Source organism: Xiphophorus hellerii, chromosome 15 (assembly GCF_003331165.1).
Source record: "Xiphophorus hellerii strain 12219 chromosome 15, Xiphophorus_hellerii-4.1, whole genome shotgun sequence".
Lineage (NCBI taxonomy): Eukaryota > Metazoa > Chordata > Actinopteri > Cyprinodontiformes > Poeciliidae > Xiphophorus > Xiphophorus hellerii.
In genome coordinates, this window is record NC_045686.1 from 11,522,331 (window position 1) to 11,545,619 (window position 23,289).

A 23,289-nucleotide genomic window follows, 5' to 3' on the forward strand; every position below is an offset into this window, starting at 1 on the left:
TCATCATCTCAGAAAGCAGCTGAAGCTATAACAAATCTGAAACTTGCAATCACTAGTTATAAGAAAATCCAATTTTACACCACCCCTCTGCCTTTTTTTATACAGATTGTGAAAACATATACTTTAAATTAGACTATTGGATAACATTTCTCATTTTAAAGTGAGTCTACATGTTTTCCCAACAACAGAGATGTCAGATTGTTTTCTTACACCTTCTGGATTCAACATTTTTTTGTTTGTAATTAGGAATAGGCTTTCATTTTTCAATGTTTAAGTAATTGAATATAAGTACTAAAGATTGTGTGGATGATGAAGCCAAAAAATAGACTACTAAGTTATTAAGAGAAAAACTGACAACAGTATTTATAACAATAGAAAAATGGTTTCTAATAGTTTTTACAAAACAACTGATGGTATGAAACACTTAATTCAACAAATTAAGGGAAATTAACTGAGAACTTTGATTTAAGGATAAAATTCAGTTGGTAAAAATATAGTAAAATTGTACTGTATCTTCTGTGGTTCTTAATTCAAATTTATCTAGGGCATTTGAATAGAAGTTTTTGAAAACTTTTCCATCGACACTTTTCCTCTCATTGATAATGCTCCTTGTGTATGCTGTCCTATTTTTTGCCTTTACAACACAATTACAGCTGCCTCTGTCTCTTCCTTGTCTCCTTATTGCCATGCTCTCCTCAGATTCTTTATTCTTTTCTCCTATTGAAGCATATGGTGAAGGCTACTGTGCTTTAATGCTCTGTCCTCCTGAATTAAAAACGCTTTTCTTTTACTGAAGTCTGAAGGCTAACTTTCTTCAACCCTCATCGGGTCCACTTTGTGAGCCAACCTAGATCTAGACACATCACTGGATTAAAGCAGAGAATTGTTAGGAGGCATTCCATCTTATGAGCCACTTGAGCTTAACATGCAACTAGGAGAAGCTGCTGTTTATAATGAATTTGAATTGTGCTTAAAGATGCATTAATTTGAACAGGAATTATGTTCGCTTCCTAATGTCATCACATTACATCATTACAATGCTTTTTATCGCATTGTGATCTTTGTTGTTTATTACACATACCTTGTGTGCAGATTTAAGTACTATATGCAGCTATGGATTTGATAAATAGCTGTCTTTTTTTCCATGGACTCCTGATAGGAATGTGCTTCTAACAACACTGCCAGAAGGTGGCAGTATTTCACCAAGTAGTTACCTACTAGCCCCCAGGTACAGTTTCGTGAAGCTGTACTTAGCTTAGCATAAGAGCTACCAGAAGGGGAGGGAGGTGCAGAAAAATCTGCAGTTTTTCTGCAGATTTATTGTTTCGTCACTTCTTCCTCACTTCATCTGCATCTTTTTAAAATAAAAAGTCATAAACTATCGTCTTGAATAGGCCTGTCGCAATAAACAATTAATCGCACAATAAATTAAAACTATCGACCTCATTTTAATTATCGGCTTTATTGTTTCTCCTGGCCTTTTTTTCTTTCTGTTAATGACACTGAATGAAAAAAGGTGCTCTCCACTGATCCCCGCTTTCTCATTTTCTTAGTGTAAAGCCCAGCGCACAAGACATGATCTTAGAGTTGTCGGCCGATTGTCGGCCCATTTTCAAAACCTGACAGACCACACATCAGCCGACAGAAATCCTAGGTATAACAGTTCGATCGGGTTCGATCCTGCTGTGTGGTGTCCAACAATGGGCACAAAATAATGGCTACAAGTTCAGTGAACTAATTTTAAAACCAGGCATTAATCAATGCTTTACTACAATCTACCTGCAATGCATGTGGCTAGTGTCAGCGTAAAGTCCTGCCTGAATGAAAATCATTATAATCTATTTATGTCACGTTAACGAAGAACAGCTGAACAGTTACCGGGTTTATCAACTGCGGTAGCAATTTTGCTCCCCTTGTCATTTCTATATTCTTTGCACGAAATGTTGAATAAACATTAATGTTGTTTCCACATATCATCTCCAATGACCGCTGGACTTCCGGTTGCACCGTGTCAGCTGTTTGGGATTCCCCTCCATGCTTTCCCCTCTGAAAGCACTGAGGGGAATCCGCGCTTTCTGATTGGCTACCTGTCACATTCAATGGGCTGCATTAACGCTCCCAGTTGGGGAAAACCCCTGATTTAGATCGGAGCGATAATCTACCGTAACACACTACAGGATAATCGGTTATGAAATCGCAAGCGACAATCTTAGAACGGCCAAGGTTCTAAGATTGTCATAAGGGGAAAATCGTGCAGTGTGAACTATTGCATGTGCCCATCGTCTCTATTTAAATCTAATTATTACTGAAGGGCAATATAATATACAGACTTCATTTTCTGCACTCTTTTGGTTGAATGCAGTATTTATTTCCACTTTGGCTTTATGTTGTTTAGTTTTTATTCTAGTAAATTTTTTGTTAATGGAGACTGAGAATCCATTTTATTTTTGATTGTTTTGTTTCTTTTGTTTTTCAGTTCCAGTGTTAAGCATTCTTTTGAAAATAAAGTGTTTCTATCTTTGGCAGGAAATCGCATGCATTGTTACATCATTTCCATTAAATCAGTGTAAAAAGGTCTTCAAACAATATTATTGTTTATAGTAATAATTGTTTAGATAATTAATCACTCAGCAAAATTTGTTATCGTGACAGGCCTACTCTTGACGAGAAGCTAAACATCCCACTAGAAGCTTTACTAGTTCTGTTTAAGAACAGGAAGGTCTTAAAACTAGCATCTGATTGTAAAATGGTAAAGAGTACCTTTTCTCCACTTACCTCCAGAAGCTTTCTCCTTAACCCTTAAAAAAAAAGGTTAGTCACAGCTCAAAGGAGATGCCATGAACCAATTTTCCATTAATAGAAATGGTTCATATTAAGGCTGCCTTGGCTTTATACATCTTGTAGGATTATTTAGTGTAGCATAAACTATTCTTGAAACTTCTTATACAGGCCTGATAAATTCAGAAACCGGCTGTTTAGCAACTGCCCCTTGTGTTTCTATGACAATAAATATTTCTGAGGATTTGTTATAGCCTTCCCTTCCAAGAGACGAAAATACACCTTAGTATGACGTTACAGTCGGAAGCCGAAGCTTAGTCACAGTTGCATCTTTGCCATGAGCAACTGTCACATTGAGTCATTCTTAATCAAAACAAAATTGTGCCAAAGTGTTTTAATTTCATCACCGTGAAGTTCTTTCAATCCCATCCATTGCCTGTTTCATTCAGAAGCTTAAGTGATTTCTTCTATACTGTCTTCTGTGCCTTTTTGTCTTCTGAGATAATAAATACATATGAGCATTCCACAGAGAGAAAGTGAGCGGAAACTCGTGTTATTGTGTTTATTGATGGAGCGTTAATAATGTCGATGCTTGCTCTATTGCATTGAATGTACAGAAAATGTTTGATTAAAATAGACTGGAGAGCATAAAATCACTTGAAAGAGTTGCTGACATTTCATGTTTCAATAATTTTACACTGATTGTAGTTATTAATAAAGGGCACCTCATTAATCAGGCTTTACAAAGAGGAGTCATGTTTTGCTAGCCAACACACTAAATGTCCTAAGTGAACAGACTTTGGCTTTTAAAAGGCCTGGAAATGAGGATAATCTGCACAACTCTGAGCTTGTGTGTTGATAAGATGTTTGTTCCCTTCTTTTTGGAGATAGACCAAGGTTACTGACGAAAGTGATGACTAATAGTAACAAGTGTGGATGTACGCTGATTAGGCACAACGACATGACCTCACAAATGATGTGAATAGCACAGATTATTTCTTCATGACTTTGGTTGGATATATTGAAGAGCAAATGAAGGTTTTGTCTTTTAAAATAAAAATAAAAAATAGGCAAGCAACACATATTTTGTTGAGTAAGATGAGGGTTTAAGTATGATGTGCACATAATTAGATCACATCATCTCCAAAACTGCTCAATGTCAAGGTGTTCCGACCCTGCTGTGGTCACATATTAAGAGGCCCAAGCAACAGACAATGGTCGAATTAGAGCAGGGGGAAATTAAAGGCTAGGACATGTGAATACATTAGGATATACAGTATGAATTGCCTTTTATTGCATACATGCCTGCATATCTGCAGATAAATCAAGACCCTGATGATGACACCTGTAAGGGCATATTGACATCTGAACTGGACCTAAAAGGGGTGGAAGATGGCGGCAAGATCTCTTAGATGAAGTTGTTGGTAAGAGTAGCAGGAGAGGCTGTTTGATGCTTTGGACAATGTTCTGCGGGGAAACCTGGGACTTCCCATCCACCTTGTTCTACTGTTTATTGGAGAGATATTTATCTTGGTTTAACTAATGATTAGAATGTGACTTTGTGCACATATAATGATTGGACATTGTGTTATATGAGAGGTCATATACATGTAAGGTCTTTAACTAAGCTGAGTTTTAGGCAGTTTAGTTGTAGCATTTTAGTTGCAGAGGCAAAGAAATTTGTTATATTTGACATTTCCCTTTCTTCCTTATTGCTCTGGAACAACAGGATTTTCTGAGAACAGTTGCATTTTAGGTGAAAATGTTCCTTGGGTCTCAGCTCCGAATGAGACCATCTGGCATTCAGTAATTTTGAGACATCCCCAAAGTAAAAGATTGTCGCACATCTCTATGTGGAACGGGAACTTGATTAACATGTTTATTTGCCTTGCTCTCAGGCTTCAAAGGCACATACTTACATAACATGTATGCCTCCTTCTGTGCTGTTGTAGCCTCTGCTGGCCTGTCTCAGTCTCTGTTCTTTAACCGCTGGTGTCATACAGAGGCCCAGACCAACATGAGCTGTGTTCCTTTTTCCCTCTTTATCTTTTCATTTTCCTCCCACTACTCCTGTCTCTGATCCACAGCAGTGGAAGCAGCTGTTGTTTGTTCATTAACTTTTTCAAAAAGGCACATGCACATCCTACAGCCCTAAAGTGGAGCACTTGTGCCAATCATTCCAGATCTCACACATTTATTCACGCATACTCTTATGTATTCACAACTATTCCCCTGTGAACACACATTTCATCATCACGCTTTTTGTTTGTCTCCTCATCTAATTATAGTAATTGACTTTTCTGAGCGCTAAAGAATCTTGATATGTTGCACAACGCTGGTTTTGAGAGCATGCCTCCATTTGATCAGTCAAAAAGTCTGGGGTTAGAGAAAACGAGCCGGCAGATCACACTGGAGGATGTGTGTATCTTGGCACATTCTCAAACCGATTTCCCTCTGAGAATCAAACCAAAAAAAAGGATGTCAGTCTTTTTAGGCCACACACAGTCTTTCTGATCTTTAGATCTCCCTCCCCACCAACCTCTGGCCCCTCTGCCTTTGCATGTCATACATGTGACTGAAAGTAGAATGCATGTTGCCCTAGTTTCCTCAGTGAGGTTGTCTTCCTCTCTTGCCAGCAGATATGACAAATTGATTTTCCTTTTTCTATTCCAGGCTGTTTATTTGTTGTTTATAATCATTTTAGGGGTGGATCTGCAAAAAACTTTTTTCTGTTGACTGATGAAAATGGTCGAGTGAGTTCTTGGGGCAACTTTGTAATTTGGGGATATGATTCATGTAACATCAGTTGTGTGTTTTGAACTAAAGACAGGAAGCAATTTCTCTATAATTGGTCCTGTCAAACATTATGTAACCCCCAGAGTTATATGTGCTTGAACAAGATTTAAAGACCCATTTTATACTCTGCTCTTGAACAAATATGGTATCTGCTGATAGTGCAAGTTTTGTTGTGAATTTTCTGCACTATTTCACATACAGTCAACATATTAATCTATCACAGTCATGCCATGTTTTTATGCTGCCCTTTCCAAATTTTTATATCACAATATAATATATTCTTTTCCAAGTTTTCCATTGAGCCCCACCTATTTGTAGTTCAGTATTTGTAGTTTAATATCTTAATGAATTTCTCTGTGGAATTTAACTCCAAATAATTTACAGATAATTTGCCCATTCACTGTGTTTTTTTTCTTTAAGTTTTTTCATAGGTCATATCTTAAATATTTGAAACAAAATACCATACTCCATAACCCATCACACATTATAAATTGATTGTGTGTATATAATGTATCTCGTATAATCAGTTTGCTGTGTGTGGTATTGTTAGCTGTCAGGGTGAAAGCTAAAGGCTCTCTTCATAGGTGAGAGTAATTTGCATGTAAATAACAATTTCCTAAAAGACCTTCTGTAATGAAAAAGAGATGAAGAATGGAGTCGTGATCTCACTACGCACTCTGACATCAGCTGCATAGAAAACAGGTCCAACAGAAAGGCTTTCTTAGAGAAGTAGGACTAAAAATGTAAAAATATTAGCTCATTAAAATCAGTTTTATGTCTTAAATTGCTGTAAATCACTAACATTTTCAACAAACTACAGGAATTATTGCATAAGAGATGCATTTATATAATTACTGGTGAATTATTTAAATGAATATAGTCTTAAAGCGATTTGAGCCTGCATACTGACCCATCCTGTGTTGACTGGGATACGGTTTGTCCTAGACTGAGCCAGCAACCACAGTAACAAGGGGCATCAAATTTTATTGCATTGTCTCCTGTCCCATTGCTAAATGATAAACTGTGTGCTGACTGAGTGTCTGTGTGGAATGTCATTGGAAAGAATGATGGAATAGTTGATAAGGCGAGATCAAAGAGTAGCAGTGATAAATGACTTTCAATTTACTCGTGCTCCTGTGAAACAGTGTGACATAAAATACCACACCAAGAGGGAAACCATTTGATCCAAGTAACTGCCTTAATAAAAACCTGAGGTGCAGCAAGAATCTCATAAGTAATTTTATTTTCACATCATGAGTTCATAATCCTTCAAGCTGATTCCACCCAAAATTAACAATAAAAGAATGGCTTTGAGCCCATTTTTTTCTTTTTTTTTTTTTAGGATCTAGCTTGTAGGAGATGAGTAAGATCACCTTCGTTGGTCAATATTCTTCTCATCTTGTTGATTATCCAATGTAAATGCAATGTTTGCTTCCATGTTTGTTTGTTGTTGTTTTTTTTTTTTTAAGTAATACATCATCAAGCAAATAATTTTAATCATAGCCAGAGTAAATATATAAAGCATATAAGATTAAAGTGGGGAAAAAAGATTTCAAAAGCAAGATATTATAACACTCCTGTCTTTGGTTACACAGTTAAATAAAGGTCCAAAATTTCTCTAAGGGCCTTAAAAAAAGACTTTCAAATTATCTTGGTAAAAATCTGGCCTTAAATTGAATTGAGATGCTATCCATGCTCCAAAACTGATAAAACTTGTTGTGAATTATTTAAATGTGTCAATGTAACAAAAAAAAGAAAAAAAATATATAAAGGAAAAATACTTTGCCACAGCTCTGTAGATTTATCTGCTTAAAATTTATGATGATTGTCCTCCATGTCAACAGGAACAGGAAACTATTATTTTGTCAACTAACCAGAACTTATCTCAATAATTGGGCTGCTTGTAAAAAACTTTGGGAGTTCTTGCTCCTACTTCTATTTTGAATGGGCCGTGTGGAAAAAAGGCTTTTTGACAGAAATAAAAAAACTCCTGAATACCTGCAATGACAGCAAACCCCCGAGGCAGTCAATGTTAGTTGGTTTACATCTCTAAGACTCCAGCAGAGGTGTACATGCTAAAAAAAAGACAGAAAAATAATGCTTCCTGTGGAGGGGAGCATTTCAGGCAAGTTTGGGGATTGTACCACAATAACTTTAGGTGTATTTTTCCTGAGTTGGATGTGATTCCCTGGGGAGAAACCTGACAATTTTCTGCCTGTGTGGAAGTCAGCAGGGAATAATGAAGATTGGAGCTACGGAAAAAGGCATTGGCAAAAGGTCTTTCGGTTCACTGTAGCATTTTTATGATGATGATTTGAGAATATTACTGTTTCGATTTAAGAAGAGAGGAAACAAAACACAGGACATGTTGATTCTTTTGATTCTTTTATTTTCATTTTAGCATAAAATAGCTGTTCTGTGTTTCCCTATTTTAAAAGAAACTGAAATGAGTTGGATATTTATATATGCTCTGAGCAACCATCAATGTAGGCAAGTGTGAGAAGTGCTGCACACTGATGACTTTCACAAAAACTTGTTATGGAACCTCAGCGGGGGAGAAAAAATAAACTCCAGACATGCACTGAAATTTATCCTCCTGCTGTGATGACACTGAGTCAAATCTAATCTAAGTCTGGGCGCTGGAGATTACACACCATTAAATGAGCAGGGTGAGGTGAGCAGCAGCAGCAAGTCATTTCTAACTTATGGTATAAAACTGCTATATGTGCTAAAAAGTCAAGACTGTTGCATAAATGCAGAGAGAAAGAGAGAGTGAGCATATATAAGGGGGAGGACAACTAAGGTAAAGGAGACAAACAAATTAAGACAGAGAAGTCAGTCAATGTCATGTTTGACTGATGGCTAAAGTAATTGAGTAAAGCAAGACAGAAAAAACAAGAAGGGAATAGAGAGGCTTGCCTACAGTAAACATTAAAGGAAGTAATAAGCCAACCATCAGGCAGTTGTTGTGGTAATAGGAGCTGAGGGGAAAGGACGACTTGTGGTGGTTGGATATCTCACTCAGCTTCTCCGGGCTATAAACCAACTGGGAAGTGAAGGAGGCAAAAAAAAAAAAAAAAAGAAAATCAAGCAATAGAATAATATATTACCAACAGGAGCAGAGGCGGAAGATGAATATGAGTAAGAAAATGGAAGAATGGTTTTTATGATTTCTAAGCTCGGAGAATCTGAGGTGTTGAAGAAACACAGAAGCACATAAGTAGAAAGCTGCATTGTAATAAAAAGAACCCGTCAAACACTTAGTTGCCCACTTTGTCAGTGTCATTGCTTCCTCTTTGGTGCCTCCTGCCATTATTACAGCTGTTCCAACATGTACACTGAGCTTATTTTCTCCTTGCACGGGTATTGAAGTGCTTTACAAAGAATAATTCATGGTTCTTTGGAGCTAAATATGTTATACAAATATAGAGTAAAGTTATCAGAGCAAAGAATTGGAAGTGAATGGTCTGTTTAATGCTGAGCCACAAAATTTAAGAACTCCATTAAAGAGGCTGTTTGTCTTATTTAGTGAACCTTTTATATGTCCATTGCTTTGGAAAAACCCTGGTATCTTGAAGTATGTGGATACATTCCCCAAATAGCATTATTTTTACTTTCCTAATCTAGCACTTAATTACTATAATTGCTGCATTAAGTAGTTCTAACACCTCAAAGTGATACAAACATTTTTGTCCTTCCTTTGTAACCACTAGCACTACTTGGTAGCACTTGGATAAAAGTCAGAAAAGATTTTAGAGTTTCCAACAATCTGGAAACTCCAAGTAGGGATGGGCAAACAGCATTAAATGGACAAAAAGCAATAATTCCAGTCACCAGCCACTGTTTCTGTGAATCCCCAACTTGTAGTTGGTTTGTTCAAAAACTCATGATTGTGTGAGGAGGAGAACTGTCTCTTACAAATCTGAAGCAATGATTCTCGACCTGTTCCCCCTGGATCAGCATCTGACTAAAGCAGAGGGGTTCAGATGTCTTGGTGGATTGACAGATTGGGATCCTGACTGCAGGAATGTGGGTGCTGCTCCAGTCTATTGTGGCGAACACAGCTCAGCCAACAGGCAAAGCTCTGAGTTTACTGGTCTGTATCCTGCAATCCTTGTCTGTGTTTATGAAATATAGATCACGACTGAAAAAGAAATTCTGGTTACATGTGACTGGTATGAGATTTCTGTGTGGAGTGAATGGCTTCAGGCTTAAGCAGGGAAGAGAGAGGTTTTAGTTGAGATGCTGCTTCCTCTTATTGAAAAAGCAATCTTCCTTGATTCAGGCGTCTGATCAGGATACCACCAACAAGGTGGAAATCTAAAACCTGTGGCAGGGATGTTTTATCCCTTCTGGCTGGGGAACGCCTTGGTGTCCTCCAGATTGAGTTAAAGATTGAATTTATGTAATTTCAGTAAAGAGTTCACACTTTAAAATCTCATTGACGAGGAACTCCCCTGGTACGGCTTTTAGATGAACTGTGCCGTAGGATTTCCTTTCACTAATCTAGGCTAATGTGTGATTTTTCTGCTTTTTCAGTATTAAATTAGAGTATCTGGAACGTGTTTTATTCTCTTGGAAAATCAGAGTTGTTTTGTGGGAGAACATGGGCGGGTTTGTGTGTGTTGGGTCTTATCTTTCCTCTGAACTGAAGCGCTGTTGTCCCACCCAGTGGCAGGTCCACAGGGACCTGGAAAGGAACTGGCTGTGGTGTGCAGCCCTGTAGGCTTTAATTCTTGATAAATGGAAATGTGTGTCACCTATTAGGACATCTGTGCTCCTTTTTCCTCGTATTTAGTTTTACTGGCAGTTTGAAGCATATTCTCATAAGATGAAATCTGACACAGGGAGAAGCAGAATAAGGGATGCAGTCATCAATTCTAATGGTATTCAATCAACAAGAAGCCTATTACGTATAGATTTGTAACTGTAATGAAGCTCTAATTCCCAGGCATCATCTTGAGATCTCAGTTGGAGCCTCTGTTGGATCAATGGAAAAGTTATTTAGGGGCGCACAGAAACTGTCAAGATTATTTTGTCTGAGCGCTCTCAGAGCGGACTGCTAGCAGCGGGGCCACTCGGTTCAGAAAGTCTTTCCCTCCGCTGAACGATGTGAACCCTGAATAAATTGTTTCAGTCAGAGAGCTGAAGTGAATGTCACAGCAGAGCTTAACAGCATGTCTCACACTTCTGTAAAAGCTAACTGTAAACAAAATGTGAAGAGACAGCCAGTTTATAGGAGTTCATGGTGTCAGAGGATTTGAAGGTCAACCTTTTGTTCCTCTTAAGTGCTACTTTTGGTTTCCAGTAGCTTACTCTTTGAGGAAAACAATAATGTTTAATCTAGATGTGGAAGTAATGGTGGCTATAAAGGGTGGGATTATGTATTTTTTTGACACATTGTGTCATTTTATAGCACAATCATGTAATTATTACCTTCAGTTGTTATGAAAGGATTCAAGGATTCCTCAATCATGCGTGAAAGAATCAAAGCAACATTTCAGGTATGTTTTTGATGAGGAAATAACATTCTAACTTGATATAAAGCACAAAAACCCAACTTTCCATCTTTTGTACATCAACTTTTCTAAATTGTTCTAGGGGTTATACTTTAAATAGTTTTTTATGATGTTTTTAGATTATGTATAGATTCATGAGCAGCACTGTACGACCCTTAGGGCTGTTATCAAAAACTTGAAAATGTTTTTTTCTGGTTTGGTGAAGATATACACTCTTTACCCTGGATACATGTTGTGTTTTCTGTTGTATATTTTTTTCCTTCTGGGCCATCTGCATTTTGTATACCATAGTTTTTTTAATTTTATTTTATAAATCTGGTTTAACAGTCATTATATTTAGCTCATTGTTACTTATTTGGGAATTATCATATTCAAATACCCCCTTTCATTAGCTTTAAATTAAAATAATTGTCTACATGTCATAATTCTGCAGAACAATTCTATTCTTCCTTTTTTAATACAGTGGACTTGTATTTAATTAGAAGTTATTACATTAATGTAATTGGTTTAGTCACCTAACCTCTAAAGAGCTTGTTCCCGAACTCAGCAGGTGTCTGCCGTCTGTTTTAAATTAGTTACCTTTACAACAGCTTTATTAACAATCACATTAGGTTTAATGAGATCTACTACAAGTACAGACCACCACCACAGCTATCTGCTGAATGACAAAGAGCCTTAAGATACTGAGCAAATTTCAGAAGAATTGGTAAAAATGTCCGGTTGGGAGGAAAATTTTAATAAAATGAAAAACTAAGGGCGCAAGAGCCTTTGAGCATTAGTGATGAGCACAGTGATGAGCACAGTGATGAGATGTCTCAGCAGGGCCTTGCTTTACAATTCAGGCAGTTCAGCAAGTCGATAGTCTTTAAAATTCAATGACAGTATTTTTTATTTTTTTGCTTCAGAAGCTTTGCTGCCAAATGTTTAAATCATTTTGTGATTCTATAAATATTAAAAATATGAACTTTTAGGAAGTAGATGCTTTTTAAAAAATCTTTTTTATTCTTACATAGTCAGCCATTTTTTATCAGTAATTAAAAATAATCTTAAGCAGCACACACTTTAACAAGATCCAGTTACTGGTTTCAGGGCATTGCAAGCTTTTAAAAAGTTCCTGATTCAAATTTCAATTATGGTTCCCTTGGATTAATGTTTTAATTTATGCTGGACAAGGTGCCAGAGTAACCTAGGTTTTATTTTTCTGTATGAAGCATAGGGTAAAACATTTTCCTCCATTCTCCCACCTGTCGCTGCACACTGCCCTTCAGCTGTCTAAATGATAGCAGAATACTTTCACCTTATCACAAGAAAGACAAATTTGGCTGTTTGTAAATACTTACAGTTGTGAAATACACAAATAAAATTAAAAGGGAGTTTTTACTTTTCCTGTTTTAAAAAGTACAACTAACAAGCTAACAAAATAAGACTCTAATTCAGCAGCTAGGCCAAATAATTTACCAGCTGAGACTTGTGATACCCAACTAAAAGTAGAATAATGTATTTTAAACAGATCTATGCAGCAAAGTTAAAAAAAAAAGACAATGAACAAATGTTAGATATAATTTTATCTTTTGCAAATTCTGAAATATTATTTTGGTATTGGGCACAATTATTGTTTATTTAAAAAACAAAGCTAACTTGCTACAATGTAGCATCTATGTGAGTGTAAATGAATGTCGCTTACAGTAGATAGGATTGTTATAGTTGCTGCACACATTGATATTGCAAAGACAACATATTGTCCCTCTCTAGTGGCTGCATTGTGTTTTTTCTCCTGTTAGTTTGTCTAATATTGGTGTAAATGAAGGGATTATTTATTCATAGGGCTGCATTATATATTCATGGCTATGCAAAATGTGGAATTTTGCATGACATACTAGGACTTTTATTGTTCAGTGCTAACCAGATAAGAAGTGCTTGTTGGTAAGGTTACATAGATATGTTGCAATTCCTGACCTGAACTACAAGCAGACGCCACCTTTAAGCCATTTTGTTTATCTTGTACACTCTGCCTCCATCTTAAGGTCATCTTCCTGCAGCCTTGTACAGACACTAAAAAGCTTCCCCAGAATCAATAGTTGTTTACAGAACAACCACACACAAAGGCTTGTAATCAATTTCCACTTTCCTCTTTAGAAGTTTGCAAATGAATCCTGATATTCCTTGCTTTTGATTGCAGGTGCATGAATTGTCTTTTATTTATGGAATCTGTTGAATAAATTATTATGGGTCTGTTTGACATTTAATTCCTGTTTTTTGTAACAGCAGCTCTGTCATATCAGTGGAGATCAGCTGTAAATTGAGTGTAGGTTAACCTTTTGTGATGTGCTTTAATTTCTTTTTTCTGACATCAGTATGCTTCATATCGCTTTCTTTAATTACGTGACCTTATCTTTTAGATAAATCTAACCTCCACATTTAGTCACATGCTCAAAAACGGAGACTTTCATCAACGTCATGTGGACATACTTTGTTCGATGTCAGCTCTGCATCATGAAGGCCAGGAACAATTTCCATCCCTTTTAACTGAATGACTCATGAGCCATTTCTTAGAAAATAGAGAGAATGAGAGCTCCACCATTTTAGCCAATCTGTTATATTTGCTGAATTTATCTTCCTCTTTTTGTGTATTTGTCATTCTTCCAGGTAACTGATACTTTGTTGACAAGATTGAATTGTTGTGAAGTTCATTCTGGGTTCAGAATGAACCCAGAATGGGACTAAAAAGTCCCATTCTGGGTCTAAAAAGTCTGTTTTAAAGGCATTGACCTTCCTGTATGAAGAGCCACTACTGGAACACTATCAGCCCTTTATGTGGTTTGAAGGATTTATATTTTAATGCACACAGCCAGATCCTTTCAACACACTGTTCCTGCAACATCATGTTCCAGGAACAGTTTGTGCCATAGTTTTGTAAATTATAACTGTATTAAATTGTTCTAATTATAAAATTGCTTAGATGCACATATCATCTTATGCCATCAGGCTCAGACTTCCTTGTATAAGAAGTAACGGGTACAAGCACTCTTTGTTCCTACAGCAATATCTCTTTTTAATGCAGGACAAGGTAGGGGGACTTGCACCTGATATAATGTAGCAACTGTTGGCCAATAATGAAATACACTGCTGTATTCTTCCCTTTATGTGTTGATCTGTATTTTATGTGCTTATAGTATATTTATTTTTATTTTTTATTATTATTTTTTTTTATCTTTGATACTTTGTGTTTTAGCCTTCTGTATTTGCTGCAATATTAATTGCCCAAATTGGGATATGAATAAAATGAATCTGAATCTGAATCTGATGCTACTGTTTAAGTAAAAAAAATAAATAAATTTGGAGCTGCTTTAAGGTCCATTCGCCAAATTGCTCAAATGTTCTGCATGTTTGAAAGCACATACATGTGGACTCAACTGTTCTCAGTGCTGAACAGTAATTACTGGGGGGTGGGGAGGTTGCATGTTTTTTACATTTTCACAAGCTGTTAAATTCTTCAATTACTAGTTTTATTTGGCATGTGACTTAACCAGGCTTTAAATTTTAGCTCTCTGTGATTAAGGTAGACATCACAGCAATAAATGCATGGGGCAGTCTTTGATTCTTGTACCATTTATATAATCTTGTTTTCCTTATGGAGAGCATTTTTGCTAAAATCCCACCTTATTTTGTATGTTATAAAGCAAAGACAAAAATTAGAAAGTAACTTTTCTTTTACTTCCACCCTTTTTTTAAGGTCTTGTTTCTTTCTCTTTCAATTTAGTTTATTACATTTCTTCTATTTTTTTTTTTTTTGATGTTGTTCCCACTTTTCTAAGTCTCTTTGTAGGATGTCACTTCTCACTTTCTCTCTCACTGGTCATTAAGTCAGTTTTACTTCACCTCTTGCTTCTTTTGCTTTGGGAATTGGAAGCAGTACCCTTATAATGGTCTAATCCTCTTAGCTCAGTGAAACTGCTCAACATTAACCCTCAAATACCTTGCCCTAGGCTGCATACATTAACTGGTTTGCATACTTTTTCTGCTTTTTTTAAAAAAAAATCTTTTGATATAAAATTGTCAAGCATTCTCATCAGTTATTTTTTTTCTTTTAATTGCAACTTGTTCCGCTTGTTAGGCCCGAGCAGCAAAGCGCTGCGAAGGCCTATTGTATCTGTACTGTTTTATTATTATTCTGCCCCCCTCTTCGTGTGCCTTTTTGGGGGCTTTATCATATTCAAAAACTCACCAAACTTGGCGGTCGCGACTAGAAAAATTAAAAATTTTGAATTTTAAGGTTGTCGCAAAAATCGCTAAAAAAATTGCTCAACGGCGGCAACTAGCAATTTTCTGTTGACACAATGGTATGAACGTACTTCATCGTAGAGACATGAAATTTGGCACACTTGTAGAGCTCACCAAAAGACTCAGAACTTACATTTAATGTTATAAGCCAACTATCACAGGAAGTCGGCCATTTTGTATTGAAAGTCCATTTTTTACCTCGATTTTGACGTTTACAGCCTTCGTATTTGATCGAACTCCTCCTAGGGATTTTGATTGATCGGCTTCAAACTTGGTCAGTCTGATCATAAGGCATGTTTGATTTAAAGTTATCAAATTGGTGAGTTTTGGAGCATGTTGAAGGGGGGTTAGCAGGGGTCAAAGTTCACCTACTCGCCATGAAACACGAAACTCTTATATTTCCTATATAAAAACACATAGAGGGATCAAACTTTCAGTGATTGATCGTCATCGGGTGCCCTACAATAACCTATGGTCAAATGATGACATCACTTAGGCCACGCCCCCTGAGAACAGGAAGTGTCATGTTTTACTGTGAACGGTCGCTATCTTAGCCCTTTGACCTAATCAACATGAAACTGTGTCCAGAGACAGAAGACATGTTGGTGTGTTGAGTAATCCAACCCCGACCGGCTGCGATGAAGCAGGTGGGCGTGGCGGCGTTGCGAACGCCATCGAATTTCGTTTGGCTCTGAATTCCACAATTTCGGGCCCAGCTGCTCCAAACTCACTAGGATGGATCCTTATCCACCCACCGACAGGAATTCATAACAAAATTTGGTGGGCGTGGCCTAATTTCTCTATAGCGACCCCTAGAGTATTTTAAATGAACAGCCCCAAGCCATGCTTTAACCTAGAATTACGAAACTTGGTACACATGTGTATCTTGTCAGGACGTACAAAAAAGTCTCTTAGAGCCATGGTCGAAACCCAACAGGAAGTCGGCCATTTTGTATTGAAGGTCCATTTTGGACCTCGACTTTGACGTTTACAGCCTTTGCATTTGATCGAACTCCTCCTAGGGATTTCGATTGATCGGCTTCAAACTCGGTCAGTCTGATCATAAGGCATGTCTGATTTAAAGTTATCAAATTGGTGACTGTCTGAGATTGCTGAAGGGGGGTCACCAGGGGTCAAAGTTCACCTACTCGCCATGAAACACGAAACTCTTATATATCCTGCACAGAAACTCACAGAGACACCAAACTTTCAATTATTGATCATCAATAGGTGTCCTAAAATACCCTGTGGTGAAATTATGACATCGCTTAGGCCACGCCCCCTGAGAACAGGAAGTGTCATGTTTTACTGTGAACGGTCGCTATCTTAGCCCTTTGACCTCATCAACATGAAACTGTGTCCAGAGACAGAAGACATGTTGGTGTGTTGTGGATCCAAGCCCTGACCGGCTGCGATGAAGCAGCTGGGTGTGGCGGCGTGGCGAAGTGACCTGTAACGCCGATGCCATACGTTTGCTTCTAGATTCCACATGTTTTGACCGAGCTGCACCAAACTTGGCCTGACTCATCCTGGTGTGATACCTGACAATGCTATGTCATCATATTATGACATCATCTAAGCCCCGCCCCCTCAGAATGAATTAGAGAGATCTTCTGTGTAATTACATAATAAACAGTCCATGTTCGTTGTTTGTAGGGCAATGCTGCCCTCTGCTGCCCACTGAAATAGTTTCATTATTTCAGTAATTCGACACCAGAGGGCAGCATTGCCCTACGGAATGACAGTTCAATGTTGAATTAAAGAGGAAAAAATTAAATAATTTGTAATTCTAACACAAAAACTGACAGAGACACCAAACCTTCAGTTATTGATCATTATCTTGTGTCCAATAATATCCAATGGTTAAATGATGACATCACATAGGCCACGCCCCCTGACAACAGGAAGTCTTGTATTTTACTGTGAACGGTCGATAGCTTCTGCACCAAACTTTGCACGAGTGACCCTGGTGGGATCCCTGACGACCCTATGTCATCATATTATGACGTCATCTAAGCCCCGCCCCCTCACAATGAATTAGAGAGATCTTCTGTGTAATTACATAATAAACAGTCCATGTTTGTTGTTTGTAGGGCAATGCTGCCCTCTGCTGCCCACTGAAATAGTTTCATTATTTCAGTAATTCGACACCAGAGGGCAGCATTGCCCTACGGAATGACAGTTCAATGTTGAATTAAAGAGGAAAAAATTAAATAATTTGTAATTCTAACACAAAAACTGACAGAGACACCAAACCTTCAGTTATTGATCATTATCTTGTGTCCAATAATATCCAATGGTTAAATGATGACATCACGTAGGCCACGCCCCCTGACAACAGGAAGTCTTGTATTTTACTGTGAACGGTCGATACCTTCTGCACCAAACTTTGCACGAGTGACCCTGGTGGGATCCCTGACGACCCTGTGTCATCATATTATGACGTCATCTAAGCCCCGCCCCCTCAGAACAGGAAGTGTCTTTTTTTTCCTTGGAAAGCTCTGTTTATGGCTCTTTTGACCTAATCAAGGTAATTCGGATGATGAGCTCTGTCAATGCTCGCTTCTGGCTGAACCGTGTGGGCGTGGCCAAATGGCGAATATCAGTCCCTCGCCATATTCATACGTTTGGCTCTAATTCACACATAGATCATCCGATTGGCGCCAATCTGGATATGTATGACCTTTGTTCACCTCTAAAGAGCCCGACGAGTTTGAAATGTAATTTGGCTCCACTGCGCCCCCTAAGTTAATACATGGGCTGTATCTCCTCGACGCATCGACCGATCTGCACCAGATTTTTTGACAGTCGTCGGGGAGCGCTGCCGAACGCATTCACGCGTGTCGCCTGGTGGATGGGTGTGGAAAATGCGCGACAGCTTCTGCGGTGGCTAGCGGGCGGCGGTGCTGGAAACTGCGGCGGAGCTTCTGCGGTGGGGAGTTGGCTGCGGCTCTGGAAATCGTGCGAGAGCTTCTGCGGTGGCCGGAACCCCCGCGGTGGTCAATAGGCCGGAGCGGCGCTTGCTGCGAGGGCCGCCCGAGGCTGCTTGCAGCTTTAATTGAATGTTATATTTGTAAAATGTGTCAATTCAGGACAGCTTGATTATATGTCCTGCAGAAAAAAGACATCTTTCAAACCAAATTTGTCACCATGCATCAAAAAATGCTATTAAAGAGCCTCAATGTGTAAATATTTTTAATTAGCTAAGCACACTTCAAAGTGTTCAGCTTATGAATATGCAAGGTTATATTGTGGTGTTTTTGTTCCATCCGTTGACAGCCATCTGTCGGATGTCTTTGATGCACACCACATGTTTCCTACTGTTTAAAATGCCAGCACAGGCTCACACTCAAGTTCACGTCTGCATACAGGTCTACTGAGTTCAATCAGTTTTAATACATGATGCATTCTAGCAGAGCCATTTAGGGCACACGTGATTTCTAAATTTTTAGATATTTTAATTTTCATGCTGTTGAAGGTATGACTTTTGGTTTTGAAAGTGCTGTTCAGAAATATTTCTTGTGTTTAAGTTTTAAGTGTTAAGATTGAAATAGCTGCTAATGAAAGATATTGGTAATTTATAAAAACACACAGATGATTTTAGGATAATTTGGGAGAGGCCCTAATATTTTAGCTTTTGGCTAGACAATTTTCAGCTTCATTCACCTTGATTTGTGACGAATCAGTCAAGAAATTAAGTTACCAGGTTAGAAAAATTAACACCTTATGCTGAGAAGACTCTTTATTGGATAATTAAAGTTAGATTGTTTCAGGATCAGTGAGAAGTTTTTGAAATTAAAGTGTAAACGACAGACATGTATCTCGACCTGAAGTAGGTACCTTTTTCTTTCTTGGAATATGAGATTGGGATCAAAATTAAAAATATTAACTTGGTAATCCTTTAAGTATTTTAAACATAAGAACTTGTTTATATCCACTGCCTTTTTACAGAATTGCAATAATGTTACCTCTGCTCCAAAAAAAATGATTGAAATGACAAACACTCAGAAAAATAGCTTGAACAGCTTTCTTGGAGTTCATTCGTGTAGGAAGGTCACAGCTCTACATAAGCCGGAGATTTCAAATTTGTCATGAAGTTTTCCTGTTTTGTGCAGGGCTACCTTTTTTTTTTGAAGCAGCCCCATGCTGACACCTAACTGCAAATACCTTATTTTCATTATTCCCTTTTCTCCCTTACATGTTGCCACTACTTCTCAGCTCAAAAGGTAAAATATTTCTCATGGCAAATTCCCTCGTGTTTCTTTAATGTCCTTTACATTTCGCTCTCAGGTTTTCCAACCGTGCAGTCTTCTGCTTCACTCTTTGGCCATTTCTACCTTTTTTCTCACACTGAATGATTTCTGCTTATTGTACCTTGACTTAGTTTTTTTTCTCTGAAATTCTCCCTCTTTTGCCATGCTCTCTGCCTGTGTAGGCCTCAGGAAGTGGGTGTGCGCCGTGTGTTGAATTGGTTTAGGGGAGAGAGAGGTAGAGAGAGGAGGGGGAAGGGAGGATACTGATTAAAATAATAAACAGCTGTGTGATAGACTGGGGCTAGTGACCAGTGAGATCAAGAGCAACAGAGAAGGGAAGAGGTTTCAGGATGCCAACTTGGAAGTTTGCTTGACCCTGAATTAGGTTGATTCTAAGGAAGTTTCTTCATCGCAGGGGAATGAAAGAACAGCTCAGCTACTTCTATTTTTACTTTTTTTTTCTACAGTCATCGAGATAATCAGCAGATCTCAGCCTCCAGAAGCCAGAAAGTTGGAGTCCTTGTACCGGATTGTGACGCAGAGCCTTGAAGCAGCTCGCTGTGAACATGTGTCTCCAACAAAAAGAAGAAGGCATTCTTTGACTAAGTGGCCCAGCCATGGTAGTGATTAGGAGGGTGTGATGGAGCGAGACCAGACTGGAGTTTGAAACCTGACGGGCAGCTAGTGAGAGAGACGCTGAGGTAGCTGCTTGAGACTTCACTACCTACACTGAGGGGAAGAAAAAAAGCAGACCATGTGCTTCTTTGTACCAATGACTCTCTTCTTGAAGTGCTTGCGGTTGTGTAGCTGGCAGGGATGAAGTGCTTTTTATCTTGGTAATTGAGGACAACTGCCCCGGCCCTGCCCTGGATTGGACTGCTGGACATGGTGTAAACAGCTTCCTTCATGCCCAGAAGGGAAGTGGAGGCAGGGAAGCATAACAGGGTGGAAGGAGAAATGCCAGTCCCAAAAACCGCACAGGTTCACAGAAGCCGACTTGTTCCTCAAGAGACGAGTTGTTATCTCCTCCCTGCAGACCTCCACCCAAGATTTCTTGGATTTCCCCCTTCAGTTTCAGCGCCTCATTCGTGGCCACAGGAAGTCAAGTGTCAGCCTCCAGCTGTGACTTTATTAAACCTCCAGTGGCACCAGTCGTCTTGAAGTCCAAATCCCAGCATGACTGCAGGGCAACTCTAACCCTCTCCACTCAGCTGTATGCCCGCCAGAGGAGGATGCTACTACTGCCATGGGTTGGGATTGGGCGAGCACACGTACACGAGTGCTGCCAAGTGTGTAAGTCGCCTGTTTCTGGACTGCGACCTGGGTTAGACCCTCTTATGCTGAAGCTTTTTATAAACACAAACTTTATTTCTCACGGGATCCAAGTTTGTTCAGATCTTGGAATTACTAATGATCTTATTCCTGACCTTGGAGGATTGTACTTTGATAATAACTGGAGAACTTGCCAGATTGTTCTTGGTCTTTAATATTCTGCGGCCACTTTGACTGAGACGATGTAGAGACTTCAGTGAGTGGGAGGAGCCGCAGCACACTCTCAAGAATGATTGGCTTGAACTTCAGTTTGCATGAGCTGCTTGGAAAGTTTGAACAGGTACACATCAATAAATAACTAATTTTTATTTCACTTGAGTTTTGTGTTTAAGTAGCATTCACGTGAATTACCAAGACAGATATTTCTTCTGTATATTTGCTGCATTGTTAATGTTATGATGCTCTGGCTGTCTTTATTGGACTTCTAATTTTAGTCAAAATTAGACCTGTAATTTATTCACTTATTTAGTGCCAATGTTATGGTGGGGTATGCTCAAACTTTTGATGTCATTTAATGTTTAGTTTCTAGAGTGTCACTTTTATATTTGTATGCTTAAACCTTGGGTTAAAATCTAGTTTTATAGCTTTGGTTTTAATGCTTTATGTTTTTCTTTTAAGTACATGTTTTTGTATGTGGAACTTGTTTAAAGTCAAGATTTTTTTTTTTTTAACAAAAAGCTCTGATATCTTGCCAGATTGCTACCACTACATTCTTTCACATTGCACTTTCACATGCAAGTAAAATACTTTCCTTGTACTGATCTGAGACCATTTGTGGGGACTTAAAACTCTATATGCTAGTCAGTAACTCACTGATAACATTCATATAGTAGTAAACAGAGGCCAGTTGTTGCTGACTTGATGACCCATGGCGCATAAATGTTTTTTTTTGCCTCTGCGTGTGGAGAGAAAATGATCTGTCACTACATTGCGAGCCCCTCAGGAAGCACATCGACATACATAAACTGCTGCCTCTTAGTAGTCATTCACTGGGAGAAATGAAATTTAAAGGCTGCTTTGTAAATTAATATGTCTGCCTCTGTATGCCCTCACAGTCTGCATTCTGTCTTGAGTCTTGAATTTATTTGTGTGATTGTGTGTGTGTATAGTCGTCTTTTTATTTTTTTTTATTTTTATGTGGAAACTGAAGTGCAAAAGAAAAAGGAAAGGGAAGCACTTGGGTAATGACTTGAAACGTAGCCAGCTGGCTTAGTTGGAGGGTGTTTTTCTGTCTTTTACTTTAACTGTGTCCATCTAGCTTTCCATCACTCATTCTTAAGGTCTTTGTCTACGCATCTTCACCCCTGGTGTCTCATTGCTCTTTCCTTGACCTTTTAGAGCAGTGCCTTTTCTAGGTTATTACCTTTGTAGATCACAGCAGTAGGATTTGCTCAGCCTTGGTTAAGTGTCTATTGATAATCAGTAAATTACTGCATGTTCGATTCAATGCCAGGTTGTTAGTTTTGTGGGAGGTATTTCTGGACTTTTTACTTAAAAAAACAATTTAAGCTTTTTGAAGTTATTTTTCCATGACTTTGTTCTTCTTGTAGAGTAGCATGTCTGTGATGTGTGACAGTGCAGCCCAGGTAATCACAACTTTATAAACCCCATACTTATGTTGAGGCCTTCATATTTCACAGCACATCTCTTTGGTGCTGTGATAGAGACTCGAGGATCAGGTGTTCTAGTCTCTCAGATGTCTGTTTGGATCAGGTTCTGCAATCAATCGTTGCCATGTCAACGCCTTGGATGCTTTTACCAGTTGTTTGTCCTTATCTGGGTGTGCACATTGACTTGACTTGAATTGGGGTTCTCACCAGGAGTATCATGATAGTTTGTGTTAACAAGAATGAAGTAAAGTTAAGCTTTAGTAGATGTTTGAGAAATGAAAAGCCCTCATTTTGTTGTTTTTCACAAATGGAGTAAAGATTTTAAAAATCCGAAATTGTGGGATGAATGATGAGATTATTAAAAATTTGTTGCTGATTTCCACTGTTTGTTGAAAAGCTTTAACTTCTGATACCAACTGTTTCTTTTTTCTCTTTAAGAACAGTAAATAATTACATTTAAAATAGTTCATAGCTTTGGTCCTGTGAGAAGGGATTAATTATTAACATAAGAAGAAATCTGTTCATCTAACGGTGTTTTATTCATTTAAAATTAAAACAGTTTGGCGAGTATATTAACATTTGGAAAATTGTAGTTTACTTGTTTTGAACCTGAGAAATGGTACTTTTTAAATACATCCACGAATAACTGCTCAGTGCAAATGACTTACAAGTATCAGCTAATGATTGGTAATTTCCCACTTATTGTCCATTATTAATATT

General features: G+C 38.2%; 1 protein-coding gene across 9 annotated transcripts in view; it reads left to right on the forward strand.

Moving 5' to 3' along the window:
- dmd (dystrophin) overlaps positions 1–23,289 on the forward strand; it is a 195,984-nt gene that overhangs the window by 87,533 nt on the left and 85,162 nt on the right. The gene's annotated exons all lie outside the window — the stretch shown is intronic.